Here is a 13,896-nt window from a genome sequence, read left to right as displayed (position 1 = left end):
CTTCCATAGGCAGGGAGGGTGCTGGAGCTCCACACTTCCATAGGCAGGGAGGGTGCTGGAGCTCCACACTTCCATAGGCAGGGAGGGTGCTGGAGCTCCACACTTCCATAGGCAGGGAGGGTGCTGGAGCTCCACACTTCCATAGGCAGGGAGGGTGCTGGAGCTCCACACTTCCATAGGCAGGGAGGGTGCTGGAGCTCCACACTTCCATAGGCAGGGAGGGTGCTGGAGCTCCACACTTCCATAGGCAGGGAGGGTGCTGGAGCTCCACACTTCCATAGGCAGGGAGGGTGCTGGAGCTCCACACTTCCATAGGCAGGGAGGGTGCTGGAGCTCCACACTTCCATAGGCAGGGAGGGTGCTGGAGCTCCACACTTCCATAGGCAGGGAGGGTGCTGGAGCTCCACACTTCCATAGGCAGGGAGGGTGCTGGAGCTCCACACTTCCATAGGCAGGGAGGGTGCTGGAGCTCCACACTTCCATAGGCAGGGAGGGTGCTGGAGCTCCACACTTCCATAGGCAGGGAGGGTGCTGGAGCTCCACACTTCCATAGGCAGGGAGGGTGCTGGAGCTCCACACTTCCATAGGCAGGGAGGGTGCTGGAGCTCCACACTTCCATAGGCAGGGAGGGTGCTGGAGCTCCACACTTCCATAGGCAGGGAGGGTGCTGGAGCTCCACACTTCCATAGGCAGGGAGGGTGCTGGAGCTCCACACTTCCATAGGCAGGGAGGGTGCTGGAGCTCCACACTTCCATAGGCAGGGAGGGTGCTGGAGCTCCACACTTCCATAGGCAGGGAGGGTGCTGGAGCTCCACACTTCCATAGGCAGGGAGGGTGCTGGAGCTCCACACTTCCATAGGCAGGGAGGGTGCTGGAGCTCCACACTTCCATAGGCAGGGAGGGTGCTGGAGCTCCACACTTCCATAGGCAGGGAGGGTGCTGGAGCTCCACACTTCCATAGGCAGGGAGGGTGCTGGAGCTCCACACTTCCATAGGCAGGGAGGGTGCTGGAGCTCCACACTTCCATAGGCAGGGAGGGTGCTGGAGCTCCACACTTCCATAGGCAGGGAGGGTGCTGGAGCTCCACACTTCCATAGGCAGGGAGGGTGCTGGAGCTCCACACTTCCATAGGCAGGGAGGGTGCTGGAGCTCCACACTTCCATAGGCAGGGAGGGTGCTGGAGCTCCACACTTCCATAGGCAGGGAGGGTGCTGGAGCTCCACACTTCCATAGGCAGGGAGGGTGCTGGAGCTCCACATCCACACTTCCAGCCACTGCATGCTGGCACTTCCACCTTGCTTGCTAAGTCGGCGTGATCTTGCCCAAAAAGTCCCTCCTCACCTCCAGCTGGAAGTGGAAAAAAATCCTCCACCTGCTTGGCCGAGGTTCTGGAAGCCAGCAGCTCGCAGAATGTTGCCAAAGTTTCACTGGAAGGAAAAGAAAAGAGAAGACCGAGTGCGCATTTCACCTACCGCCGAATGTCCACAAGAGGGAAGTGTCACTCCGTCGCAGAATCTGCGCCGACGCACTCGGCACCCTTCGAATTTATGGTGCCGGTGCGGGTGTTCTGGGTGCAAAAAGGCCGCCCAAGTGGTAGAAAAAAATCAGACTTCGTCTCTTAGGTCGAAATTAATGCCAAGTTTTGAAATGCGCTGGCAGGGGTGGACCAGGGCCCGTTAGAAGTGCTTAGCCGAGGTCCTGGAAGCCTAACCCGGCGTGATCTTGTGCAAAAAGCCGCTCCCGAGCTCCAGCTGGAAGTGTAAAAAGAACCGGGCTGGATAAAAAAAAGAACCGGGCTGGATCAAAAAAAGAACCGGGCGACCCGTTAAAATTGCTTAGCCGAGGTCCTGGAAGCCTAACACGGCGTGATCTTGTGCAAAAAGCCGCTGCCGAGCTCCAGCTGGAAGTGTAAAAAGAACCGGGCTGGATAAAAAAAGAACCGGGCTGGATCAAAAAAAGAACCGGGCGACCCGTTAAAATTGCTTAGCCGAGGTCCTGGAAGCCTAACACGGCGTGTTCTTGTGCAAAAAGCCGCTCCCGAGCTCCAGCTGGAAGTGTAAAAAGAACCGGGCTGGATAAAAAAAAAGAACCGGGCTGGATCAAAAAAGAACCGGGCGACCCGTTAAAATTGCTTAGCCGAGGTCCTGGAAGCCTAACACGGCGTGATCTTGTGCAAAAAGCCGCTCCCGAGCTCCAGCTGGAAGTGTAAAAAGAACCAGGCTGGATAAAAAAAAAGAACCGGGCTGGATCAAAAAAAGAACCGGGCGACCCGTTAAAATTGCTTAGCCGAGGTCCTGGAAGCCTAACACGGCGTGATCTTGTGCAAAAAGCCGCTCCCGAGCTCCAGCTGGAAGTGTAAAAAGAACCGGGCTGGATAAAAAAAGAACCGGGCTGGATCAAAAAAGAACCGGGCGACCCGTTAAAATTGCTGAGCCGAGGTCCTGGAAGCCTAACACGGCGTGATCTTGTGCAAAAAGCCGCTCCCGAGCTCCAGCTGGAAGTGTAAAAAGAACCGGGCTGGATAAAAAAAGAACCGGGCTGGATCAAAAAAGAACCGGGCGACCCGTTAAAATTGCTTAGCCGAGGTCCTGGAAGCCTAACACGGCGTGATCTTGTGCAAAAAGCCGCTCCCGAGCTCCAGCTGGAAGTGTAAAAAGAACCAGGCTGGATAAAAAAAAGAACCGGGCTGGATCAAAAAAGAACCGGGCGACCCGTTAAAATTGCTTAGCCGAGGTCCTGGAAGCCTAACCCGGCGTGATCTTGTGCAAATAGCCGCTGCCGAGCTCCAGCTGGAAGTGTGAAAAGAACCGGGCTGGATAAAAAAAAGAACCGGGCTGGATCAAAAAAGAACCGGGCGACCCGTTAAAATTGCTTAGCCGAGGTCCTGGAAGCCTAACCCGGCGTGATCTTGTGCAAATAGCCGCTGCCGAGCTCCAGCTGGAAGTGTGAAAAGAACCGGGCTGGATAAAAAAAAGAACCGGGCTGGATCAAAAAAGAACCGGGCGACCCGTTAAAATTGCTTAGCCGAGGTCCTGGAAGCCTAACACGGCGTGATCTTGTGCAAAAAGCCGCTCCCGAGCTCCAGCTGGAAGTGTGAAAAGAACCGGGCTGGATAAAAAAAAGAACCGGGCTGGATCAAAAAAGAACCGGGCGACCCGTTAAAATTGCTTAGCCGAGGTCCTGGAAGCCTAACCCGGCGTGATCTTGTGCAAATAGCCGCTGCCGAGCTCCAGCTGGAAGTGTGAAAAGAACCGGGCTGGATAAAAAAAAGAACCGGGCTGGATCAAAAAAGAACCGGGCGACCCGTTAAAATTGCTTAGCCGAGGTCCTGGAAGCCTAACACGGCGTGATCTTGTGCAAAAAGCCGCTCCCGAGCTCCAGCTGGAAGTGTAAAAAGAACCAGGCTGGATAAAAAAAAGAACCGGGCTGGATCAAAAAAGAACCGGGCGACCCGTTAAAATTGCTGAGCCGAGGTCCTGGAAGCCTAACACGGCGTGATCTTGTGCAAAAAGCCGCTCCCGAGCTCCAGCTGGAAGTGTAAAAAGAACCGGGCTGGATAAAAAAAAGAACCGGGCTGGATCAAAAAAAGAACCGGGCGACCCGTTAAAATTGCTTAGCCGAGGTCCTGGAAGCCTAACACGGCGTGATCTTGTGCAAAAAGCCGCTGCCGAGCTCCAGCTGGAAGTGTAAAAAGAACCGGGCTGGATAAAAAAAGAACCGGGCTGGATCAAAAAAAGAACCGGGCGACCCGTTAAAATTGCTTAGCCGAGGTCCTGGAAGCCTAACACGGCGTGTTCTTGTGCAAAAAGCCGCTCCCGAGCTCCAGCTGGAAGTGTAAAAAGAACCGGGCTGGATAAAAAAAAAGAACCGGGCTGGATCAAAAAAGAACCGGGCGACCCGTTAAAATTGCTTAGCCGAGGTCCTGGAAGCCTAACACGGCGTGTTCTTGTGCAAAAAGCCGCTCCCGAGCTCCAGCTGGAAGTGTAAAAAGAACCGGGCTGGATAAAAAAAGAACCGGGCTGGATCAAAAAAGAACCGGGCGACCCGTTAAAATTGCTTAGCCGAGGTCCTGGAAGCCTAACACGGCGTGATCTTGTGCAAAAAGCCGCTCCCGAGCTCCAGCTGGAAGTGTAAAAAGAACCGGGCTGGATAAAAAAAGAACCGGGCTGGATCAAAAAAGAACCGGGCGACCCGTTAAAATTGCTTAGCCGAGGTCCTGGAAGCCTAACACGGCGTGTTCTTGTGCAAAAAGCCGCTCCCGAGCTCCAGCTGGAAGTGTAAAAAGAACCAGGCTGGATAAAAAAAAGAACCGGGCTGGATCAAAAAAGAACCGGGCAACCCGTTAAAATTGCTTAGCCGAGGTCCTGGAAGCCTAACACGGCGTGATCTTTTGCAAAAAGCCGCTCCCGAGCTCCAGCTGGAAGTGTAAAAAGAACCGGGCTGGATAAAAAAAAAGAACCGGGCTGGTTCAAAAAAGAACCGGGCGACCCGTTAAAATTGCTTAGCCGAGGTCCTGGAAGCCTAACCCGGCGTGATCTTGCCCGAAATTCGGCCTCTATACTTCCATTTTAGGTACCAGGCGCTCATAGTGTGTTGGTCCCACTAGTCAGTGTACTGGTCCCACTCGCTAGTGTACTGGTCCCCCTAGTCAGTGTACTCATCCAGTTACCCCCCGTTTTCCAAAACACCATCGGCACGTATAAGGGGGGGACTCCTGAGAGAGATGAGGTATATGCCAGCGCAACACCAATCCGCTCCGCGCTGGTTCCCATGTCGGCTACGGATGAATAAAACCAGCCTGTCCCCCCTGGAGCTCACGAGACACGGAATTTTTTCTAAGTGCCAACGGCTCTTCCGAGCAAACGTGTCCGCTCCGGCTGGTTCCCCCGTCGGCCTCGAATGACGAAAAATGCCGGTCTCCGCCCGGAGCTCATGACAAACGAAAAATTTTCTAAGTGCCAACGGCACTTGCGAGCGAATGTGTCCGCTCGGCGCTGGTTCCCGGGTCGAACCCGGAAGACGAAAAACGCCGGTCTCCGCCCGGAGCTCATGACAAACGAAAAATTTTCTAAGTGCCAACGGCACTAGCGAGCGAATGTGTCCGCTCGGCGCTGGTTCCCGGGTCGAACCCGGAAGACGAAAAACGCCGGTCTCCGCCCGGAGCTCATGACAAACGAAAAATTTTCTAAGTGCCAACGGCACTAGCGAGCGAATGTGTCCGCTCGGCGCTGGTTCCCGGGTCGAACCCGGAAGACGAAAAACGCCGGTCTCCGCCCGGAGCTCATGACAAACGAAAAATTTTCTAAGTGCCAACGGCACTAGCGAGCGAATGTGTCCGCTCGGCGCTGGTTCCCGGGTCGAACCCGGAAGACGAAAAACGCCGGTCCTCGCCCGGAGCTCATGACAAACGAAAAATTTTCTAAGTGCCAACGGCACTAGCGAGCGAATGTGTCCGCTCGGCGCTGGTTCCCGGGTCGAACCCGGAAGACGAAAAACGCCGGTCTCCGCCCGGAGCTCATGACAAACGAAAAATTTTCTAAGTGCCAACGGCACTAGCGAGCGAATGTGTCCGCTCGGCGCTGGTTCCCGGGTCGAACCCGGAAGACGAAAAACGCCGCTCTCCGCCCGGAGCTCATGACAAACGAAAAATTTTCTAAGTGCCAACGGCACTAGCGAGCGAATGTGTCCGCTCGGCGCTGGTTCCCGGGTCGAACCCGGAAGACGAAAAACGCCGCTCTCCGCCCGGAGCTCATGACAAACGAAAAATTTTCTAAGTGCCAACGGCACTAGCGAGCGAATGTGTCCGCTCGGCGCTGGTTCCCGGGTCGAACCCGGAAGACGAAAAACGCCGGTCTCCGCCCGGAGCTCATGACAAACGAAAAATTTTCTAAGTGCCAACGGCACTAGCGAGCGAATGTGTCCGCTCGGCGCTGGTTCCCGGGTCGGACCCGGAAGACGAAAAACGCCGGTCCTCGCCTGGAGGTCCCAGCAAAATCGGCGAAAAAACGACTAAGTGTCAACTTTCGAAAAAACGGCTAAGTGTCGACTTTCGAAAAAACGGCTAAGTGTCAACTTTCGAAAAAACGGCTAAGTGTCAACTTTCGAAAAAACGACTAAGTGCCCACGGCTCTGCGGGGCTTGTGAGTCCGCCCCGCGCCGGTTCGGCGGTCGGCCTCAAAAAGCAAAAAATCAGCCTCTCTCCCTGGAGCTCACCAAAAATTTGTCGAAATTTTTCTAAGTTCTCCTCGAGGTACCAGGGGGTGAGGTACCCGGGCTAAGGTGCAGTACCTTTTTTGGTCTTCAGGTGCGCCAGAGTACAATGAAATGGTCCCAGTAGTCAGTGTACTCATCGACTTTCCCCCCGTTTTCCAAAGCACCTCGTTTACGAGTATGGAGGAGATGGTGCTGGTCTCCCCACGGCGTCGGACACGCCGTCCTCGACAGCACAAGGTCGGATAGAAGACCTGGAAAGCGCCGTGGCACGCGCTGGAGGTGGGCACTTTGGCGAAAAAACGACTAAGTGTCAACTTTCGAAAAAACGACTAAGTGTCAACTTTCGAAAAAACGGCTAAGTGTCAACTTTCGAAAAAACGACTAAGTGTCACCTCTCTGAAAAAATGGCAAAGTGTCGCCTCTCTGAAAATTTTCTAAGTGCCCACGGCTCTGCGGGCTCGTGCATCCGAGCCGCGCCGGTTCTGCAACCGGCCTAGAATGACGAAAAATAACGGTCTCCTCCTGGAGCTCACAGCCAATTGTGGCGAAAAAGTGGCAAAGTGCCCACGGCTCTGCGGGCTCGTGCATCCGACCCGCGCCGGTTCTGCAGCCGGCCTAGAATGACGAAAAATAACGGTCTCCTCCTGGAGCTCACAGCCAACTTGGCAAAAAGTTTCTAAGTGCCCACGGCCCTGCCGAGCTTTGGCGTCCGCCCAGCGCCGGTTCCGCAGTCGGCCTCCAATGACGAAAAATAACGGTCTCCTCCTGGAGCTCACAGCCAACTTGGCAAAAAGTTTCTAAGTGCCCACGGCCCTGCCGAGCTTTGGCGTCCGCCCAGCGCCGGTTCCGCAGTCGGCCTCGAATGACGAAAAATAACGGTCTCCTCCTGGAGCTCACAGCCAACTTGGCAAAAAGTTTCTAAGTGCCCACGGCCCTGCCGAGCTTTGGCGTCCGCCCAGCGCCGGTTCCGCAGTCGGCCTCGAATGACGAAAAATAACGGTCTCCTCCTGGAGCTCACAGCCAACTTGGCAAAAAGTTTCTAAGTGCCCACGGCCCTGCCGAGCTTTGGCGTCCGCTCAGCGCCGGTTCCGCAGTCGGCCTCGAATGACGAAAAATAACGGTCTCCTCCTGGAGCTCACAGCCAACTTGGCAAAAAGTTTCTAAGTGCCCACGGCCCTGCCGAGCTTTGGCGTCCGCCCAGCGCCGGTTCCGCAGTCGGCCTCGAATGACGAAAAATAACGGTCTCCTCCTGGAGCTCACAGCCAACTTGGCAAAAAGTTTCTAAGTGCCCACGGCCATGCCGAGCTTTGGCGTCCGCTCAGCGCCGGTTCCGCAGTCGGCCTCGAATGACGAAAAATAACGGTCTCCTCCTGGAGCTCACAGCCAACTTGGCAAAAAGTTTCTAAGTGCCCACGGCCCTGCCGAGCTTTGGCGTCCGCTCAGCGCCGGTTCCGCAGTCGGCCTCGAATGACGAAAAATGACGGTCTCCTCCTGGAGCTCACAGCCAACTTGGCAAAAAGTTTCTAAGTGCCCACGGCCCTGCCGAGCTTTGGCGTCCGCCCAGCGCCGGTTCCGCAGTCGGCCTCGAATGACGAAAAATGACGGTCTCCTCCTGGAGCTCACAGCCAACTTGGCAAAAAGTTTCTAAGTGCCCACGGCCCTGCCGAGCTTTGGGTCCGCTCAGCGCCGGTTCCGCAGTCGGCCTCGAATGACGAAAAATAACGGTCTCCTCCTGGAGCTCACAGCCAACTTGGCAAAAAGTTTCTAAGTGCCCACGGCCCTGCCGAGCTTTGGCGTCCGCCCAGCGCCGGTTCCGCAGTCGGCCTCGAATGACGAAAAATAACGGTCTCCTCCTGGAGCTCACAGCCAACTTGGCAAAAAGTTTCTAAGTGCCCACGGCCCTGCCGAGCTTTGGCGTCCGCCCAGCGCCGGTTCCGCAGTCGGCCTCGAATGACGAAAAATAACGGTCTCCTCCTGGAGCTCACAGCCAACTTGGCAAAAAGTTTCTAAGTGTCACATCTCTGAAAAAACGGCTAAGTGTCGACTTTCGAAAAAACGGCAAAGTGTCACATCTCTGAAAAAACGGCTAAGTGTCGACTTTCGAAAAAACGGCTAAGTGTCAACTTTCGAAAAAACGGCTAAGTGTCGCCTCTCTGAAAAAACGGCAAAGTGTCAACTTTCGAAAAAACGACAGAGTGTCGCCTCTCTGAAAAAACGACTAAGTGTCGACTCTGAGAAAATGGCAAAGTGCCCACGGCTCTGCGGGCTCGTGCATCCGACCCGCGCCGGTTCCCCAGCCGGCCTGAAATAAGGCAAAACCAGCCTCTCCGCCTGGAGCTCAGAGCCAACTTGGCGAATATTTTCTAAGTGCCCACGGCTCTGCGTGGCTACGGCGTCTGCCCAGCGCCGGTTCCTGGGTCGAACCCCGAGGACGAGGAATGCCGGTCTCCGCCTGGAGGTCCCAGCTTAATCGGCGAAAATTTTCTAAGTGCCCACGGCTCTGCCGGGCTCGTGCATCCGACCCGCGCCGGTTCCCCAGCCGGCCTGAAATAAGGCAAAACCAGGCTCTCCCCCTGGAGCTCAGAGCCAATTGTGGCGAAAAAACGACTAAGTGTCAACTTTCGAAAAAACGACTAAGTGTCAACTTTCCAAAAAAACGGCTAAGTGTCGACTTTCGAAAAAACGGCTAAGTGTCAACTTTCGAAAAAACGACTAAGTGTCGCCTCTGAAAAAACGACTAAGTGTCGCCTCTCTGAAAAAACGACTAAGTGCCCACGGCTCTGCGGGGCTTGTGAGTCCGCCCCGCGCCGGTTCGGCGGTCGGCCTCAAAAAGCGAAAAATCAGCCTCTCTCCCTGGAGCTCACCAAAAATTTGTCGAAATTTTTCTAAGTTCTCCTCGAGGTACCAGGGGGTGAGGTACCCGGGCTAAGGTGCAGTACCTTTTTTGGTCTTCAGGTGCGCCAGAGTACAATGAAATGGTCCCAGTAGTCAGTGTACTCATCGACTTTCCCCCCGTTTTCCAAAGCACCCCGTTTACGAGTATGGAGGAGATGGTGCTGGTCTCCCCACGGCGTCGGACACGCCGTCCTCGACAGCACAAGGTCGGATAGAAGACCTGAAAAGCGCCGTGGCACGCGCTGGAGGTGTCACTGTGGCGAAAAAGTGACTAAGTGTCAACTTTCGAAAAAACGGCTAAGTGTCAACTTTCGAAAAAACGGCTAAGTGTCAACTTTCGAAAAAACTGCTAAGTGTCAACTTTCGAAAAAACGACTAAGTGTCGCCTCTCTGAAAAAACGGCAAAGTGTCAACTTTCGAAAAAACGACTAAGTGTCAACTTTCGAAAAAACGACTAAGTGTCACCTCTCTGAAAAAATGGCAAAGTGTCAACTGCGAATGTGGTGGTGCATGGAAGGAAGTGGAGGACGGCCGCCTCCTTAAACACAGGCCGGAGAGGAGCGTCAGGGCCAGGCTCCTCAAACATGGACCGAGTGTCGCCCTTAACACAGACCAAGGGGAGGACGGCCGCCTCCTTAAACACAGGCCGGAGAGGAGCGTCAGGGCCAGGCTCCTCAAACATGGACCGAGTGTCGCCCTTAACACAGACCAAGGGGAGGACGGCCGCCTCCTTAAACACAGGCCGGAGAGGAGCGTCAGGGCCAGGCTCCTCAAACATGGACCGAGTGTCGCCCTTAACACGGACCAAGGGGAGGACGGCCGCCTCCTTAAACACAGGCCGGAGAGGAGCGTCAGGGCCAGGCTCCTCAAACATGGACCGAGTGTCGCCCTTAACACGGACCAAGGGGAGGACGGCCGCCTCCTTAAACACAGGCCGGAGAGGAGCGTCAGGGCCAGGCTCCTCAAACATGGACCGAGTGTCGCCCTTAACACAGACCAAGGGGAGGACGGCCGCCTCCTTAAACACAGGCCGGAGAGGAGCGTCAGGGCCAGGCTCCTCAAACATGGACCGAGTGTCGCCCTTAACACGGACCAAGGGGAGGACGGCCGCCTCCTTAAACACAGGCCGGAGAGGAGCGTCAGGGCCAGGCTCCTCAAACATGGACCGAGTGTCGCCCTTAACACGGACCAAGGGGAGGACGGCCGCCTCCTTAAACACAGGCCGGAGAGGAGCGTCAGGGCCAGGCTCCTCAAACATGGACAGAGTGTCGCCCTTAACACAGACCAAGCGGAGGACGGCCGCCTCCCTAAATACAGGCCGAACCGGAGCGCGAGTGTCGCTCCTTAAACACGGACCGAGTGGAGGACGGCCGCCTCCTTAAACACAGGCCGAACAAAATGACACAAAGTGTCAACTGCGAATGTTGTCCATCCAAGGAAGGAGCGTGATGCCCGGCCGGCTCCTTAAACACAGGCCGAGAGTCGCCCCGGACGGTCCGCCTCGCGGCGCCCGTCTGCTCGGATAAAATGACACAAAGTGTCAACTACGAATGTTGTCCATCCAAGGAGGGAGCGTGATGCCCGGCCGGCTCCGAAAACACAGGCCGAGAGTCGCCCCGGACGGTCCGCCTCGCGGCGCCCGTCTGCTCGGATAAAATGACACAAAGTGTCAACTGCGAATGTTGTCCATCCAAGGAAGGAGCGTGATGCCCGGCCGGCTCCTTAAACACAGGCCGAGAGTCGCCCCGGACGGTCCGCCTCGCGGCGCCCGCCCGCTCGGATAAAATGACACAAAGTGTCAACTACGAATGTTGTCCATCCAAGGAAGGAGCGTGATGCCCGGCCGGCTCCTTAAACACAGGCCGAGAGTCGCCCCGGACGGTCGCCTCGCGGCGCCCGTCTGCTCGGATAAAATGACACAAAGTGTCAACTACGAATGTTGTCCATCCAAGGAGGGAGCGTGATGCCCGGCCGGCTCCGAAAACACAGGCCGAGAGTCGCCCCGGACGGTCCGCCTCGCGGCGCCCGTCTGCTCGGATAAAATGACACAAAGTGTCAACTGCGAATGTTGTCCATCCAAGGAAGGAGCGTGATGCCCGGCCGGCTCCTTAAACACAGGCCGAGAGTCGCCCCGGACGGTCCGCCTCGCGGCGCCCGCCCGCTCGGATAAAATGACACAAAGTGTCAACTACGAATGTTGTCCATCCAAGGAAGGAGCGTGATGCCCGGCCGGCTCCTTAAACACAGGCCGAGAGTCGCCCCGGACGGTCGCCTCGCGGCGCCCGTCTGCTCGGATAAAATGACACAAAGTGTCAACTACGAATGTTGTCCATCCAAGGAGGGAGCGTGATGCCCGGCCGGCTCCGAAAACACAGGCCGAGAGTCGCCCCGGACGGTCCGCCTCGCGGCGCCCGTCTGCTCGGATAAAATGACACAAAGTGTCAACTGCGAATGTTGTCCATCCAAGGAAGGAGCGTGATGCCCGGCCGGCTCCTTAAACACAGGCCGAGAGTCGCCCCGGACGGTCCGCCTCGCGGCGCCCGCCCGCTCGGATAAAATGACACAAAGTGTCAACTACGAATGTTGTCCATCCAAGGAAGGAGCGTGATGCCCGGCCGGCTCCTTAAACACAGGCCGAGAGTCGCCCCGGACGGTCGCCTCGCGGCGCCCGTCTGCTCGGATAAAATGACACAAAGTGTCAACTACGAATGTTGTCCATCCAAGGAGGGAGCGTGATGCCCGGCCGGCTCCGAAAACACAGGCCGAGAGTCGCCCCGGACGGTCCGCCTCGCGGCGCCCGTCTGCTCGGATAAAATGACACAAAGTGTCAACTGCGAATGTTGTCCATCCAAGGAAGGAGCGTGATGCCCGGCCGGCTCCTTAAACACAGGCCGAGAGTCGCCCCGGACGGTCCGCCTCGCGGCGCCCGCCCGCTCGGATAAAATGACACAAAGTGTCAACTACGAATGTTGTCCATCCAAGGAGGGAGCGTGAGGCCCGGCCGGCTCCGAAAACACAGGCCGAGAGTCGCCCCGGACGGTCCGCCTCTCGAGGCGCCCGCCCGCTCGGATAAAATGACACAAAGTGTCAACTACGAATGTTGTCCATCCAAGGAGGGAGCGTGAGGCCCGGCCGGCTCCGAAAACACAGGCCGAGAGTCGCCCCGGACGGTCCGCCTCTCGAGGCGCCCGCCCGCTCGGATAAAATGACACAAAGTGTCAACTACGAATGTTGTCCATCCAAGGAGGGAGCGTGATGCCCGGCCGGCTCCGAAAACACAGGCCGAGATTATACCCCGGACGGGCCGTCTTCTCCCGGCGCCCGCCCGCGTACGCCCCCCATCCCCGGTCGCCCGTCTGCTCCCGGCGGGCCTCCGAGTACCCCCTCACCCAACTGACCGACTGGCACTCATGACCCGCCTTGGTAGGGCCTCCATCGGCCTCGGCTCGTCCGACGTCGGGTGGACGGTTCCTACCCACTGCGGGTCGCACTCTAGCGCCCCGGCCGCCGCGTGAGCGTGCGCTCCCCGCGCCGCCCCGCAGGCCCCGGCGCGACCGTACTGCGGCGAGACCGAGACGACCCGGTTTGGCATCCATCCCACCTAGCCACGATCCACGGAGGCCGAGCGAGCGGCTGAGTGTCGGGCGCCGCGCGTGCGAGCGTCCGCCGGCCGCGCCGGTCCTTCCGCGAATGTCGTTTCTCAAACCCTCCGGCTTGATAGCGGCGGCACCACGGGAAGCCGTCCACACACACCGTCCGACCTCTATCCGAAAAGCCTTCCCGACCAACCGCGGTCGCGGGGGCGTCTGTCGCTCCGCATCGGGGGGGCGTATGGCTTCCGCGCTACGCGCTGCGGGCTCGGGGGGGCCGCAACGGCTGAGTCTGACTCGGCCGGGGCGCAGCTTCCCTCCCGGCAGTCAGCAATAGTGCCGATCGCGCCTGCCACCAGCCCCCTCCCCGACGGGTTCGTCGGCGCCGGCTGGCCGCCGTCCGCCTTCGTTCCCCGAGGGTTCCCAACCAGCGCCGATCCAACTCCGCATCCTGGCCGCACGCAGTGCGTGCCTCGCGCGGGTAAGTCGCCGGCGCAGCGCCGCAGCTCCCGACCCCCGCGTACGGGAATAGTTGAGGGCCTCAGCGGGCCGCACCGACCGAGTCCGACTCGGGCCGGGGCGCAGATTCCCGCTTGGGTGACCGAACGTTCTCTGCTCGGGCCGGAGGGCCGACGCCCGTCCCCCCCCGTCGTCCCCCACGGACCGCCTCCGAGGCCACTTCGCACGGCTCATCCTCGGCTCCCTACCAATGCTTAATCGATGGGGCCGCCCGGCCGGATTCGCGCCACCCTGTCCACCGCGAGTCTCCCCAGACTAACCCGAGTTACCGCCCAGCTCGCCTAACCTTGCACTCGCTCTGCCAAACGGTCGTGTAGTCGGCGGGCCGTCCTACGGGTCGCCCTCCCTCCCCAAACGCGCGGCGGGATAGCGGCAAGGCGGCGGCGGCGGCCAGCGGCGTCGGGGCGCTCGCACCGGAGAAGAGGCGTCTTACGAGGCCGGGCGCAGCTCCCTCTCGTTTACTTGCTGAGTAGCGGCGCTCGAAGGTTCCGCGGCGAGCGCGGCTCATCCCATTGAATGTCCCTGCACCAGGCTCCATCGAAGGGCCGCCCGGCCGGATTCGCACCCCCCTGTCCACCGCGAAGTCCCCTCGACTAACCCGAGTTACCGCCCAGTTCGCCTAACCTTGCATCGCCCCGCCAAACGAGCGAGTTGTCGGCCGTCCTGCGGGTCGCCACCG

Source organism: Syngnathus leptorhynchus, unplaced genomic scaffold, assembly GCF_054491065.1.
Source record: "Syngnathus leptorhynchus isolate UIUO unplaced genomic scaffold, UIUO_Slep HiC_scaffold_145, whole genome shotgun sequence".
Taxonomy (NCBI): Eukaryota; Metazoa; Chordata; class Actinopteri; order Syngnathiformes; family Syngnathidae; genus Syngnathus; species Syngnathus leptorhynchus.
The sequence above is the reverse complement of the archived record's forward strand: the minus strand, read 5'-3'. Positions refer to the sequence as shown.